Raw genomic sequence first — 14464 nt, forward strand, 5'->3', positions numbered from 1 at the left:
GTGCATGACTCCCATGAGCTTGGACGACTGCATTTATACATCTCTGCAGTGACTCAAATAACATATTAATAAAGTCATCTGGAATGGTAAAGAAAGGTTCTTGCAGGACTCCCAGAGTTCATCAGGATCCTATGGCTTCTCCTTTAATGCCTCCTCCTTCATCATATCCCAGATATGCTTAATAAAGTTGATCTTTGGTGACTGGTCTGGCCAATCCTGAAGCACCTTGACCTTCTTTGCTTTCAGGAACTTTGATGTGGAGGCTGAAGTATAAGAAAGAGCGCTATACCGAATGCAATCCTAAACCATGATTTTTCTTTCACCAAACTTGATTAAATTCTCTGAGAATATTGTGTCCATACAGGTTTCAATCGGTCTTCAGCAGTATTAGTGATGATTGGGATGCTGTTCAACAGATGATTCATCAGAAAAATCAACCTTCTGCCACTTTTCCAAATGATCAACTAGAAGTCAGGTTATAATTTGTTGCACTTACAACTGGGATCAACGACAAGACTTTTGTCAGGTAGTGTACTCTAATTAAGTGTTTACCGTGTAAACAGTGATTTTTGATGACTTTAATCCGACTAAAGTCATAATCGAACTAAACAGAAATTGAATTAAGACGTGCAGTATTCCTATTTTAGTTGCACTATTGAAGTTCAGCACAGACATATAAACACCTTAATAAAACTATGACCATTTTGTAGTATTTTCACTACATTTGGGAAAAGACACACACACAGTGCAGTTGTCAGGCATTTCACAAAACAACAAATGACTGTTAGATAGTTAACTGAACTATGTACTATGACATGAACATTTAAAGGAAACATTCAAAAAGCAACTCTTGTAAACACCTTAATGATTTCCCTGTCTTATTCAGATTGAGGCAAATAATTCTATTTCTGATGTTATATAAACAGTCTATGTTAAGCTGCTTAGACACAATTTATATTGTAATTTACAATCTGTCTTGCTGTAAATACAGATTGTAATGACAACAATAATCATAACACGTTTTTTTAAGTGGTGCAAAAAAGCTGAATGACAACTTATTCATTCATTCATTTTCTTGTCGGCTTAGTCCCTTTATTAATCCAGGGTCACCACAGCGGAATGAACCGCCAACTTATCCAGCAAGTTTTTACGCAGCGGATGCCCTTCCAGCCGCAACCCATCTCTGGGAAACATCCACACACACATTCACACACACACTCATACACTATGGACAATTTAGCCTACCCAGTTCACCTTTACCACATGTCTTTGGACTGTGGGGGAAACCGGAGCACCCGGAGGAAACCCACGCGAAGGATGGGAGAACATGCAAACTCCACACAGAAACGGCAACTGAACCGAGGTTCGAACCAGCGACCGAGCGACCTTCTTGCTGTGAGGCGACAGCACTACCTACTGCGCCACTGCCTCGCCCTAAACGACAACTGAACATCACAAAAACGAAAGAGATGGCAATTAATTTTGGAAAAAATGCCTTAGAGGTGAAACCAGTGTATTTAAACGGAAAACAAGTTAAAAGGGTACAGGAATATAAATATCTTGAAATAGTATTTAATACCACATCAAAGTGCATCAGTGAATGTATGCTCTGAACTCTTTCTGTGTAGAAAAACATATTCTGAGAACTTTTTATACCACCTATATAAATAGTTTATTAAGCTTTTCCATTTTATGCTGGTTCTACGACAAAAATTGCCTTCAAAACCTTGTCAAGACTTGCTCTAAGATTATTGGTATACTTCCGCGGAGTCTAGCAGAGTTACACGAACAGCAAATGTTAAGGAAAACTCCCACCCTCTGAAGCCTTTTTTTTGTCCTGTTGCCCTCTGAAAGAAGGTTTAGAAGCATCAAATGCTCTTCTAACAGATCTAAAATTACCTTTGTCCCTAAGGCAATAAGGCTTTACAACCTTACATTTTAGCAAGTTTTAAATTTTTAATATATGGGTCTTTCCTATGTTTTTGTGCTATTTATGAAGTTATTATGAAACATGCTGGATTGTGTTTTTTAATCCTGTTTGTAAGTGATTTGTCTCTTTATGTGTTTGTTGTATCATTAAATGCTACTACCCTAATCTAATTGCCCCTGGTGGGATTAATAAAGTTGTTAAACTAAATCTTAAAGTGCTATAGAAATAAAATTGACTTGACTCGATTTGTTATTGTGATGACTGAGTGAAAATGACAGACTGTCCAATCCTCACACTAAGACATAAATCCTCACAAAAAAGGAAGTTATTCTGATTTTGGCTTCTGCCTTTAACACTAAAAGCTTCAATATACATTCCTTGTAAAATACCTAAAAAACTGTCTTCAATATGTATGCTTTTTATTGCAATGCATAGAATTAAAGTACTTTATTAAATAAACAATGTCTGAACTTTCCTTTTAGATCAACCATTCATTCAAAAAGTTTTACAGCAAAAAAACAAAAACTAGGTGGCATGCTCTTTCGAGTGTACTGTAAAAACACGGCCACTCAGGGCTTCCATAGTAACCAGAGACAAAGAATGAGAAAGATGAGCCGTGCGAGTGCGCTTCATTCATTTACATTCGCAGATGGAACAAGTGGAACGGCTCAGTCTTCTAAGCCACCCACAACAGTGCGCTCACGGGCCCGTCAATCACCTCACCCTTCGGCTTTCAGAGCACAGGGCTGATAGGAAAATTCCGCCCACATCAGGAAGTGAATCAAGCAGAGCCTCAAACGGAGAGCGTCAGTGAATCAGATGGCCCCTCGAACACTAACAAGCGCACAGACCGGCCCACACAGCCGCCGCGATATGATTAGTCATACTCCAGGCTGCATTTCTGAGCTGCTATATTCCCTCGTTACCGCCACCTCTCAGGTCTCTCCTGGCTTTAACCTTCCAAAAACAAAGCAGCGTTAATGAGGAAGCCTCTCGGGGCTCTTCAGAAGTGCACTTTACCTGTGCTTCACATCATCTTCCTGATAGAGAGATTCTTAAAATACGGCATGGGATATAAAGGCTTTAGACACTACAAAGAGCTCCAGACTAGCACAGCGAGTTAAAGAAACATGTTTCATGCTAAAGATTCAGCAAGAATTCGGCCTCAGGCGCTTTCTACACTGCAGGTTCTTAACGATTTGTAAACTGGTTTTCTTGAACAGTAATGATAACCACTTGAAGACACTTTTGAAGCTAGTTTATTAGGTGTAGAAGCGATTGCATGTGAGATGAATGAAGTCTTTGTTTACAGAATGACTCCTCCAAGGAATATTGTACCTGTCAACTGTGACAGATTTTCTTGTATATACCTGTATATACAAAATACGACAAAAAATTGAAAATGTTCATAGTGTTTAGTTGTGTTTCTGTTAATTTTAATGAAGGGAAATAAATAAGTACAATACGAAAATGAATGAAAAAAACAAAAACAAACAATGGTCGCCATTGACTAATCAATGGCAAACATAGGCTAATACTGTACAAATGAAAATATATGGGCCTGTTTGTCACATGACCCTTAAGTTTAGCGAGAAATTTGAAAGAAATAGGTCACCAGGTAGTGCCATTATACATTATGGCTTGAATATCATGTGGTGTTATAAACATATCTTTTGTCAAACAAACCAATTAAAAAATATTTAATATCATGCAAAAAATCCTACCTTTTCTAACTTGTTTTAGATGGTTTGTCCGAATTTCACCGAAATTAGAAAAGGTCATCTATAGATGTTCCAACCAAAAAGTTTTTAAAAGTTTTTTGATAGACCTAACCCTTTCTAAATAACATTCATTATCTCATTTTCCTTTGGCTTGGTGTCTTAGTTCCTTTGGATTAGTGCCTTGGTTAGTCACTTAGTTCCTTCGAATTAGTCTCTTGGTTAGTCCCTTAGTTCCTTCGGATTAGTCCCTTGGTTAGTCCCTTAGTTCCTTTGGATTAGTACCTTGGTTAGTCCCTTAGTCCCTTTTGGCTTAGTCTCTGTGGCAACCTTCTTAGTCATCAGGGGTAACCATTCATTCCATTCAATGGAATGGACCGTCAACTTATCCAGCATATGCTTTACGCAGCAGATGTCCTTCCAGCTGCAACCCAGTACTGGAAAACATCCATACACACTCATTCCTACACAAACACTATGGCCAATTTAGCTTATTTAATTCATCATACCCGCATGTCTTTGAACTGTGGAGGAAACCCCGAGGAAACCCACGGCAAACACGGGGAGAACATGCAAACTACACACACAAATATGCCAACTGGCCCAGCATAGACTCGGTCAAACGTCCTTCTTGCTGTGAAGCGACAGTGCTAACCACTGAGCCACCGTGTCGCCTCTAAAACATGTATAAACTAATTTGACAAAGAGCTTAGCAAAAGAGCCACAAGTCTATATGCCTGCAAAGTTTTAGCATATTTAGACCAAACAAGCAGATTGTTATGCCAAACATGACTTGAGGTTACTAGTACAGTTTCTGTACAGTGCCACCAAATGGTCAGAAGAAATAATAAAGAAATCTCTTTTTGTGTTTTGCTCACAAAAAATAAAATAAAATAAACAAAATAGAAATCAGATTTGTCGAATTGTCGAACTGTACCAAAGTTTTTGCCATAATAGGCATTTTATTGTACACATTTATCATACAATGCTATATTTTATGAACATAATATTTATATATATAATATATATATATATAATATATATATTATATATATAATAATAATTTTGCTAAATAGGCATATGTCAGTCCCATGCCCTGAAGGTTTTGTAGCAGTTTGTTTTTTGTAACATTCAGGCCAAACAAGGAGTTTGTTATGCCAAACATGACTTGAAATTATTTGCACACTTTCATAACAGTGCCACCAAATGGTCAGGAGAAATAAAAATAAAAATTGTCAAACTGTACCAAACTTTTCCATGATAGCCATTTTATTGTACAAAATGTATTATATAATGCTATATTTTATGAGCAAATTACCATATTGTTGCTAACTAGGCATATGTCAGTCCCATGCCCTGAAGGTTTCGATGGTCGAAATGATAATAAATGTAATGGCCTACTTTTAGGTATTTTTTCTCTGTATGTTATAATTATCGTGTTGATAGAGTCCTTAGATCATGCCAAGAACATCAATAACAATTTATCCATATTTGAATGCACTCACTTCCACTGGACTGAATTCCTCCTTAATCATATTTTTACCTGTTTTAACAACAGATTATAACAAGTTTTTGCATAACTGGATCTGAAAGCCGGGTTTAATGTATTTCTTGCAATGTTATGTCATACTGGCACCAAACTTTAAGTGTAATTGTCACCCTTTGTTGACCACACAACTTCAATAAAGGAGGAGTGTCACCTATTGGTCTAAAATGATACTTAAAATCATTTGATCCACAGTAATCACTTAAATATTAAAGATATATCATCACGTCTTTAAAAAACTATAAAAATACAATCCAATCTTTTTAAAAGCTGTGCGGACATTCAAATGGAAAAGAAAAAATAACTACACATTTGCAGTATACCCACACACATTCACCCTCATGTAACATAAGTCGCATGCCACGCATTCAAAAAAAAAAAAAACATTCGATGACATCAAACTTAAATACACTGTTAACAAAACCAGCTGAATACTCACTCTGACAGCGGATCCCCTCATGTCTAGTAATTCCAGTTCGCGTCTGTTCTCTGAGCGGAACAGAGCGTACGGATGTCCATTACCTGAGGAGCTCTGCCACCTCACACTGCTAAAGCATGAATGAAAGCCACCAAACGGCGCGGCGGATATGAATGTTTGTGTTTGAGTGGGTGTACTTCTGTGAAGTGACTGAGGGGGAGAATAACAGACAGAGAGAGAGAGAGAGAAAGAAAGAGAGAGAGACGGGAGGGAGAGAGACAAGGAGGAAGAAAGCGGAGCGAGTGGGTGTGAGACAGACATGGAGACACATGGTGGCGAAGAAAAAGGTGTGTGAATGAATACGCTCACAGTGATTGAATAACAGGCTTCAGCTCCATGCGCAAGGACAAGCGGGAGGGTTGTTGTTGCCATGATAGACAATGATGCTTTTTTGGGGGGCTTTGTTAGTTTTGAGAGGGAAACAACCACGATAATATTTAGCATGAAGGCTATTTGTGTGTCTTAGGTGTTGTGATGGTCTTTTAGTTTAAAGAAATTCATTGAGTAAAGTGTTCAAATGGAAGAAGGATAAAAAAAATAAAGATTACAATAAGATTATGGAATACATTTATATTTTTTTATCTCTTGGCAGACCAGTGGCCCAGTGGTAAGCACTGATGACTCACAGCATGAAGGTTGCTAGTTCGAGTCCCAGTTGGCATTTCTGTTTGGAGTTTGCATGTTCTCCCAAGGATGGACCCAAGATTCTCATAGAAATCATTCAAGTTCGGTAAAGGAAAAATCATGGTTTGGGGTAACATTCAGCATGGGGGTGTGGGAGAGATCTGCAGAGTGGATGCCAACATGCACAGCCTGAGGTATTACATTACAAACCACAGGAGAGAGCAAATTCTTTAGCAGAATAGCACTCCTTCTCACACTTCCGCCTCTACATCAAAGTTCCTGAAAGCAAAGAATGTCAAGGTGCTCCAGGATTGGCCAGCCCAGTCACCAGCAATGAAAATTATTAAGCATGTCTGGGATACGATGAAGGAGGCATTAAAGAAGAAGCCAAAGGATCATGATGAACTGATGAACCATAATATATTGTATATGCCGATGTTAAAAACAAATTTGCATTTTATGTATGCATGTTTGTACACATTACTCCACAGCACAAAGTATGTTATGTAAATGTAAACGCTAAGTTTTATATGTGATTAATCATTTTACACATTACATTCAATATTTACATGTCACGCAGAAATTTTCAGCATTCCAATGTCTTTAATTTGATTGGCCATAAACATAGAACTTTTTAAAGTTGTCAAGATAAAAAATAAATAAATAAACAAATAAAAATAAATAAATGCAACAATAATAATAATAATAATAATATAATAATAATAATAATAATTATAATATATATATATATATATATATATATATATATATATATATATATATATATATATATATATATATATATGCAGATAGATAGATAGATAGATAGATAGATAGATAGATAGATAGATAGATAGATAGATAGATAGATAGATAGATAGATAGATAGATAGATAGATAGATAGATAGATAGATAGATAGATAGATAGATAGATAGATAGATAGATAGATAGATAGATAGATAGATAGATCTTTATTATTATTGAGGACTTGTTTCTTCAGCATTTATTGCAGTTGTGACCCTATTTAGAAAGGTTTACAAATATAATGACAGACATTTGAATTTTTACTTTTTGTGCAAGCAAATCTTGACTATTTGCTTTACTGTACTTGTATTGTACTGTCAAATGTGATCAATTTAACAAACTACTGCAGAACTGTATTACCTTTTAAAAATCTAACACAAAACTTAATGATCATAAAAAAATAACTATTACTGTGACTTCTGACCTCTACATAATACAGTGACTACTGAACACCACTTGTCATGTAAAGGGTAGTTTATATCAATCCTTTTCACATTTCATGCATGATGGTCTCAACGACTCTGGCCTTCCTAAAGTCTACTTGTAAACAGAAAAATGCAGCTCCATATTTGGAAGATGACATCATGATGATCTTGACCACTGACTGGGTGGAACCCTCCACTTTAAAAGCACATGAAGTGAGTGTACAGTTTGCAAGTGTACGTGTGCAAGTAGGTGTCAGATACATTATGAAAAGTATACCAGCTTTACTTTGGATCGGAAAAGATCCTTTAAAAACATTGAAAGGTATTGTAAGTCAGAGACATTAAGACTAAATATTGATGTTGTACGAAATACTCAAAGTACTGTAAGCTAAAGATTAAAAGCAAGCATCAAATTAGCTATTTAAAGTAAGAACCTGCAAGTATATAGGATTAAAAAAAACCAAAAAGTTAAGGTAACTCAAACCATGTGAGGAAACCGATTACAACAAACCATTTAAATTCAAAAACTAATCGTAATGAGTACTGTAAACTTAGTCTATTTGAGTAAACAAAGCAATTTGAGCACAATAAAACCCAATGAATGACGCAGACTCAAACCAACTGAGTACTATAAAACCCAAAAAGTCAGAGTTACTCAAATCACATGAGGAAAATGGTTGCAACAAAAACTAATCATAATGAGTACTGTGAACTTAATCCATTTGAGTAAATGAAGCAATTTGAGCATATTAATAATAAAAAGAACCCAAACTCAAACTGAGCACCGTAAAACCCAATTATTCAAGGCAACTCAAACTGTTTAAGGAAACTGATTGCAACAAACCATTTGAGTTAAAAAAAATAGCTACATGAGTACTGCAAACTTACACCATTCAAGTTAAAAAAATGAGGTATTAAATGAACTCATCACCTTCAACACTGAGTTCAAAACTATTTTCAAATGAGTAGAATTAACTTTTAGTAAATTTTGAGTTAACTACACTCATTTCATTTGATAGTGTTGACTTTTGGGTTTTGCAGTGTAGTTACAGTATCATATTTCAGTTGATTGATAACATTAAGGATTGCAAACATTTTTTAAACATTCCTTTTTTAGATTTAATTGTTTATTTGTGTATGTTTAATTGTTATACTAAATGGAAATGAGGAATTATTTATTAAACGATTACATTTAAATTTATTTGCATATATTTTTTTTTAACAAGTAGCATATTTTGTAGTTTTTTTATATTTAAGTTGATGTTTTTACAGAGGGGATTTTGGGAAACTCTTTTTAATCACTACATAATCTACATAATCACTACATAAAAGAAAAAAGTCATTTGCTAATAAAATGTTGTTTGTAATCAGGAGAATTATAAATGGACATGTTCCTCTATAAAAACCTTAACAATATAGATATGGATAAAACTGAAATTGGGTACGGACTTTAAAAATATGTATTGTAATTTAAATGTAAAAACACAGATTGACAGAGTGCAATAAAAGAAGCACTTAAAAGTCGGTTATGGATTTTTTTTTTTACATTAGACTGAAAAAAAAAAAAACTTACAATATAAAGCCAAGTAACCAGAAATCTCAAAATCGACCAATTCGTGTAAAAAATGTCAGGACCACCAGCGATCAAACCCTTATAGATCGCTGGAGAATATTCTTTATCACCGGGACTACAATCCTGTCACCATAAAAACTAAAATCCTGTCATGCATTTCACTCACTCTCACACAGCTGGGAGCTGCTCAAGGACTGACCACTCAGCCTATATAAACTGATTGACATTCACATTGCTGAGTCTTGTTGGTGTAAACCCTGTAAACCTGTCTCTTCGTGTTTGACCCTTGCCTTGTTCTCTTGTTTACATTGTCTGTCACCTTCTACACTATACGTCTCAATTTCCTTGTATGCAGTCACGTGCACACATAGGGCTCAACCTGTGCAGTGCACATGCCCTTTTTAGTCTTGGATAGAAAGTGCCCTTCCAAAATGATCAAAAGTGCCCCTGCGACGCAACACACCCTTGGTCCCGCCCTTCAGTAGGCGGGCGACAACACCGCTCTTGAGTACGCGTGCGACAACACAGCTGATTGGGCCTGCTTGTATGTACTAGTTTGCAACTGTAATTGACACCCGTTGTCACCCGACTCCATTTTGGTTACAAATTTAGTGAAATAAATAAATAAATAAATAAATAAATAAATAAATAAATATATCTACACACAGCATTCACTCATCCACACGTGCGAATCAGAACAGCAGCAGAGAGTAAATGGAGGTCACAGTTATAGGAAATTCCTCCAGGGCAGCGGCTCAAACACAGAGCCATGATGGTGCATTGTGGGCCGATGAATAAACACTCTACAAATGGGGCTTTCCCAGTGAACGGATGACATGGGCACTAAGAGCTGCTTTCCACATGATGCTAACAGCAATAAAAACACTCTTCATTCCATCATTTCCTGATTTCATAAATACAAATGTAGTAAAATAAATACTGAAAAGGATAGTTTTGATCCTTTCTTTTGGTTTGGGTCACAAATTTTAAACTAGTGACTGAAAATACTACCAAATATGATGCGAAAATGTCAAATGCAGGGCATTAAATGTGTAGCTGATCTGAGACATAAACATTCTAATAAATTTTCATTTAATATAAAAACAATATGATAAACAATATATATTTTTTTTAAATATAAAACAATAAAAAATATGTAATTTATTAATATGAAATTAATTAGGGAGTTAGTTTGATGATCATTGCTGTGGATTATATTTTATTGTTATATATTGTCAATATTATTATTGTTATGGACTGTTATTTATCATAGATAGGATTAAACGCTTCTTCCCATTTCTTTTTAGACATGTATGAGTGAAAACTGTTCAGCATTGAGTTGTACGATTTGCTTCGCTTAATAACTGTATTTATTTTAGTTTATTTTTTGCATGTTCAAAGTAATAGAAGAGAGGAATTTAGAAATGTAAAATGCAGGGGCATTAAATTTGTACCTGATATAAAATATAAAGATTCTAATCAATTGTATAATAACAATATGACAAACTTTATATATTTATATAAATATAAAACAATACAAAGAATATAATTTAATAATGTAATATGAAATATAAGGTTAACATGGTGCCTCACAGCAAGAAGATCATTGTTTCTAGTCCCGGTTAGATCAGTAGGCTTTTCTGTGTAGAGTTTGCATATTCTCCCTGTGTTCGTGTGGGTTTCCTCCGGGTGCTCTGGTTTCTCCTACAGTCCAAAGATATGCACTATAGGTGAATTGAATAAACTAAATTGGCCGTTCATTCTGCTTTGACGACCCCTGATGAATAAAAGGACTAAGCCACAGGTGTCCAACTCAGTTTCCGGAGGGCCACAGCTCTGCACAGTTTAGTTCCAACCCTAACTAAACACATCTGATCAAACTAATTAAGTCCATTAGGTTTGTTTGAAATCTACAGGTAAGTGTGTTGAAGCAGGGTTGGAGCTAAACTGTGCAAAGCTGCGCATATTATTATTTATTGTAATGGAATGTGATTTATTATAGATGTAGAGTGGAGAAGGAGTAGGATTAATTAAGCAAATGGTTCTTCCTATTCTTTTCAGACATGTACAAGTTAAAAATCATTTGTATTGCGTTGTATGATTCGCTTTGCTTAATAATTGTATTCATTTTATTTAGTTTTTTACATGTTCAAAATAAAGTTTAAGTAAAAGTCATATTATGACATATTTGTAACATATGAGTAGCGAATTAGCTCAATGTTAAATTTCCAGTGCCTTCTCCACCATTAATACTGTAGCGGATTAGCTCAAAGGGAAGAAGATTCATTTGAATGGGGATTCAGAAGAATCGACTCTTTAAATCTGAACAATTGAATCCAGCGATCGTTCGAACGAACAGTTTACTTTAATTTTGGCTATTGCTATTAAAAAAAAAAAACAGTTATGTTTAAGCAGGTTAGCAAGATCAAAGTTTCAGACATTAGAATCATAAATAGGCCCCTTTCTTTATACAAAATTAAACTTTGACTAATCTAATAGAAGCTAACACCTAACACAAACACACATTCATACCAGTGTAGAGAAGAGAAAGTATAGAGGTTGAGAGAATGTAATGCTGGAAAACCTCGGATTTTGTAAGACCAAACCAAACGAACCAAAAATAATCAATTTAACCCTTTTATGGTCTCTTTAGGGTTGCATTTAGTTTACAAAAGTTCAAATGGAAGCTACTTGCGTTCCTTCATAATGTGAAGAAGCTCCCTCTGTTGAGCAAGAGGGTTACATTTTATATTTATAACATAATATGGGTGAATTGAATAAACTAAATCGGCTAAAGTGTATATGTGAATGAGAGTGTATGGGTGTTTCCCAGTATTGGGTTGCAGCTGATAGGGCATCCGTTGCGTAAAACATATGCTGGATAAGTTGGCAGTTCATTCCGCTGTGGCGACCTCTCATGAATAAAGAGACTAGCCAACGAATGAATATTTCCTCCTCACACTTAATTATTCCTCTTTCCTCTTTTGTTTATTTCTCTCGTTTTATCAATCTTCCTAAATGATTGTGTGACCTTCAGCGTCATGTGGAGCAGGACAGCGTTGTGTGCATTGTGTTGGATCTGAATGTGATCTTTGTGCTGATGGTCAGCCTGTTTAAAGGAGGGGGGTCTGTGGCCAGGCATTGCCCATACTGTAGCCCTCTGGGAGGGGAACTCACATTTCCGTCATCTCATTGTCTTCTGTTTTTCCAAGAAGCGATGGCACAACAGAGGCTCTGTATATCTGATCAACAATGGCATGACGGATTGTCTTGTTAGAGTGAGATCTCCACTGCCACAGCATGCGAGGAAAGCTAGGCCAATTCAAGAAAGCAGAAAAACACATAAAATGAAGTGAAATTACAACGGGATCCAGACTGTCAGTACCAATAAAAGTAAGTCCTGGAATTGCTGCATATTCCCAACGCTGAAGAGATTATGGGAATAAAGTTTGGTTTATGGTCTTTGGTGTTCAAACTTGAAGATCTCCAGGAATCAGTTTCAGCTCGAGGCTCTTTATGGACATCTGTGTAAACACGATAGAGCGAGGATCGACCACTATATTAGCTTACCACTTGTGTTCACTGATAAATCAAGTTTTTGAAGAATGTTGGGTAGCAACTGACATCCATAGAGGGAAAAAAAACTATAGAAATTAGTGACAGCTGATTTCCAATATTCTCCTAAGTATTAAAAAAGCTGGACAGTATACTGTATCATATCATGCTGCAGTACGATTTGTGACGAATGCATCTTCTCGTACTAAAATGGTTGGCTGGTTTTTCCTGGAACCAAAGGAGAAAATGCATATGCTTCTATTCACTGCTTGGGCATTGTTGGATAAATTGTCATCTTATATTTGTAAGCTTTCATCATATTATACTTGTAGTTATACACAAAATTCCTATAAATCCCATTTAACTGTTTGTAAAACAGTGTTATTATTGTTCATTTATTTGTTTGCTGGAAATTAGACCTGAATTTAGAAATAGTTTTGAAACAAATCTTTGCACTTAACAAACAAAATGAATTATGTAGGTTAATGGATGTCTGTGCGTACAACACCGTTTCCTTATCAGCGAAAGAAAGTGAAAGTGAAAGTAAAGGCCGATTGGAGGAGGCTCATTCTTTATTCATTCATTCATTTTCTTTTCAACTTTAAAATAAAGTCCCTTTATTAATCTGGGGTCGCCACAGCGGAATAAATCACCAACTGATCCAGCATATGTTTTACATAGTGGATGCACATCAAGCTGCAACCCATCCCTGGGAAACACCCATACACTCTTATTCGCATACATACACTACAGACAATTTTAGCTTACCCAATTCACCTATAGCACGTCTTCCAGGGCACCCGGAAGAAACCCATGCCAACACAGGAAGAACATGCAAACTCTACACAGAAATGCCAACTGACCCAGCCGAGGCTTGAATCAGCGTCCTTTTTTCTTACATTAACATATAAGAAACTAAATATTTACTGCTTAAAATCTTAGACCCATTTGTAAAAAAATTATATCATGGATGATGCTGTTTGGGGGTGCATGGCATTTAAAAGATTTAAACCCCACATTCACATAGTTTCTAAACACATTTATACACCCCTCCAAACCCTGATGGCACTCTTCAAATAGACTCATATCTATCTTTTATCAACGTCAATAGATGGACACTGATTTAGCAGCATTTAAAAAGAGATTCCTGGACAGAAAATGCTGGTGCTATGGCAAACTTTCCCAGCCTCCTTAGCTAAAGCCCTCACTTCTATTAGTGTTCTACAGCAGTGGGAGTGAAGAGGGTTTGTTTTTAGAGCCGGAGCGATACAGGAGGCCTTTGTCTCCTCGCCTGTCACCACCCAGTCTCTCTAGAGGGGGACTGAAAGTCAAAAATAGCCCGATCCCCAACGATAAAACACCAAAACATGAAAAAGCCAAGAACTCACAGCCAGTGGCAGCGCTGATGGATAACAAAGATGGTAGTTTGGTTGGCAACAAGCAAGTGTTATTCGCCTCCTTGTGTAATTCCACATTATTTTCTCTTATAACCTGTCAGAATTATCAATCATTAACGTTGCGTCAGTAATTTTGTAACTTTGAAGTAACATGTATACTTGCTAGATGTGTAATGCGATGCAACGTGTCCGTATTGAGCTATATGAGGCACATTTATGTCATTTTGGCCCTGTCCTGGACTGTAATTTAAAGCAAATTAGCGGTCTTGGACTTTGCAGACAAAATGTATTTTTACAATTGCCGCCCACAAAATGAGGACATTTAAAAAGGGAAAACGGTAAAAATGGAACTGCTTATGAAAATATTTGCACAGGGATTTTAAATGTCAGACCAAGTACACAAAAAAGGAGC

The 14464-nt window shown here is 36.1% G+C and overlaps 1 protein-coding gene across 6 annotated transcripts in view; it reads right to left on the bottom strand.

Moving 5' to 3' along the window:
- Positions 1-14464, bottom strand: part of hivep3b (HIVEP zinc finger 3b) — a 106265-nt gene that overhangs the window by 34749 nt on the left and 57052 nt on the right. For 3 of the 6 annotated variants that reach the window (XR_015511674.1, XM_087287387.1, XM_087287388.1), the window contains exon 1: positions 5634-5755. The exons of the other annotated variants lie outside the window; for them this stretch is intronic. The gene's annotated coding sequence lies outside the window, so the exon portion shown is untranslated. Of the gene's footprint in view, positions 1-5633; positions 5756-14464 lie in introns of those variants that run through there. 6 annotated transcript variants of the gene reach the window in all.

The sequence above is a fragment of the Danio rerio genome, chromosome 16, assembly GCF_052040795.2.
Source record: "Danio rerio strain M-AB ecotype USA chromosome 16, GRCz13ab, whole genome shotgun sequence".
In the NCBI taxonomy this organism is placed as follows: Eukaryota; Metazoa; Chordata; class Actinopteri; order Cypriniformes; family Danionidae; genus Danio; species Danio rerio.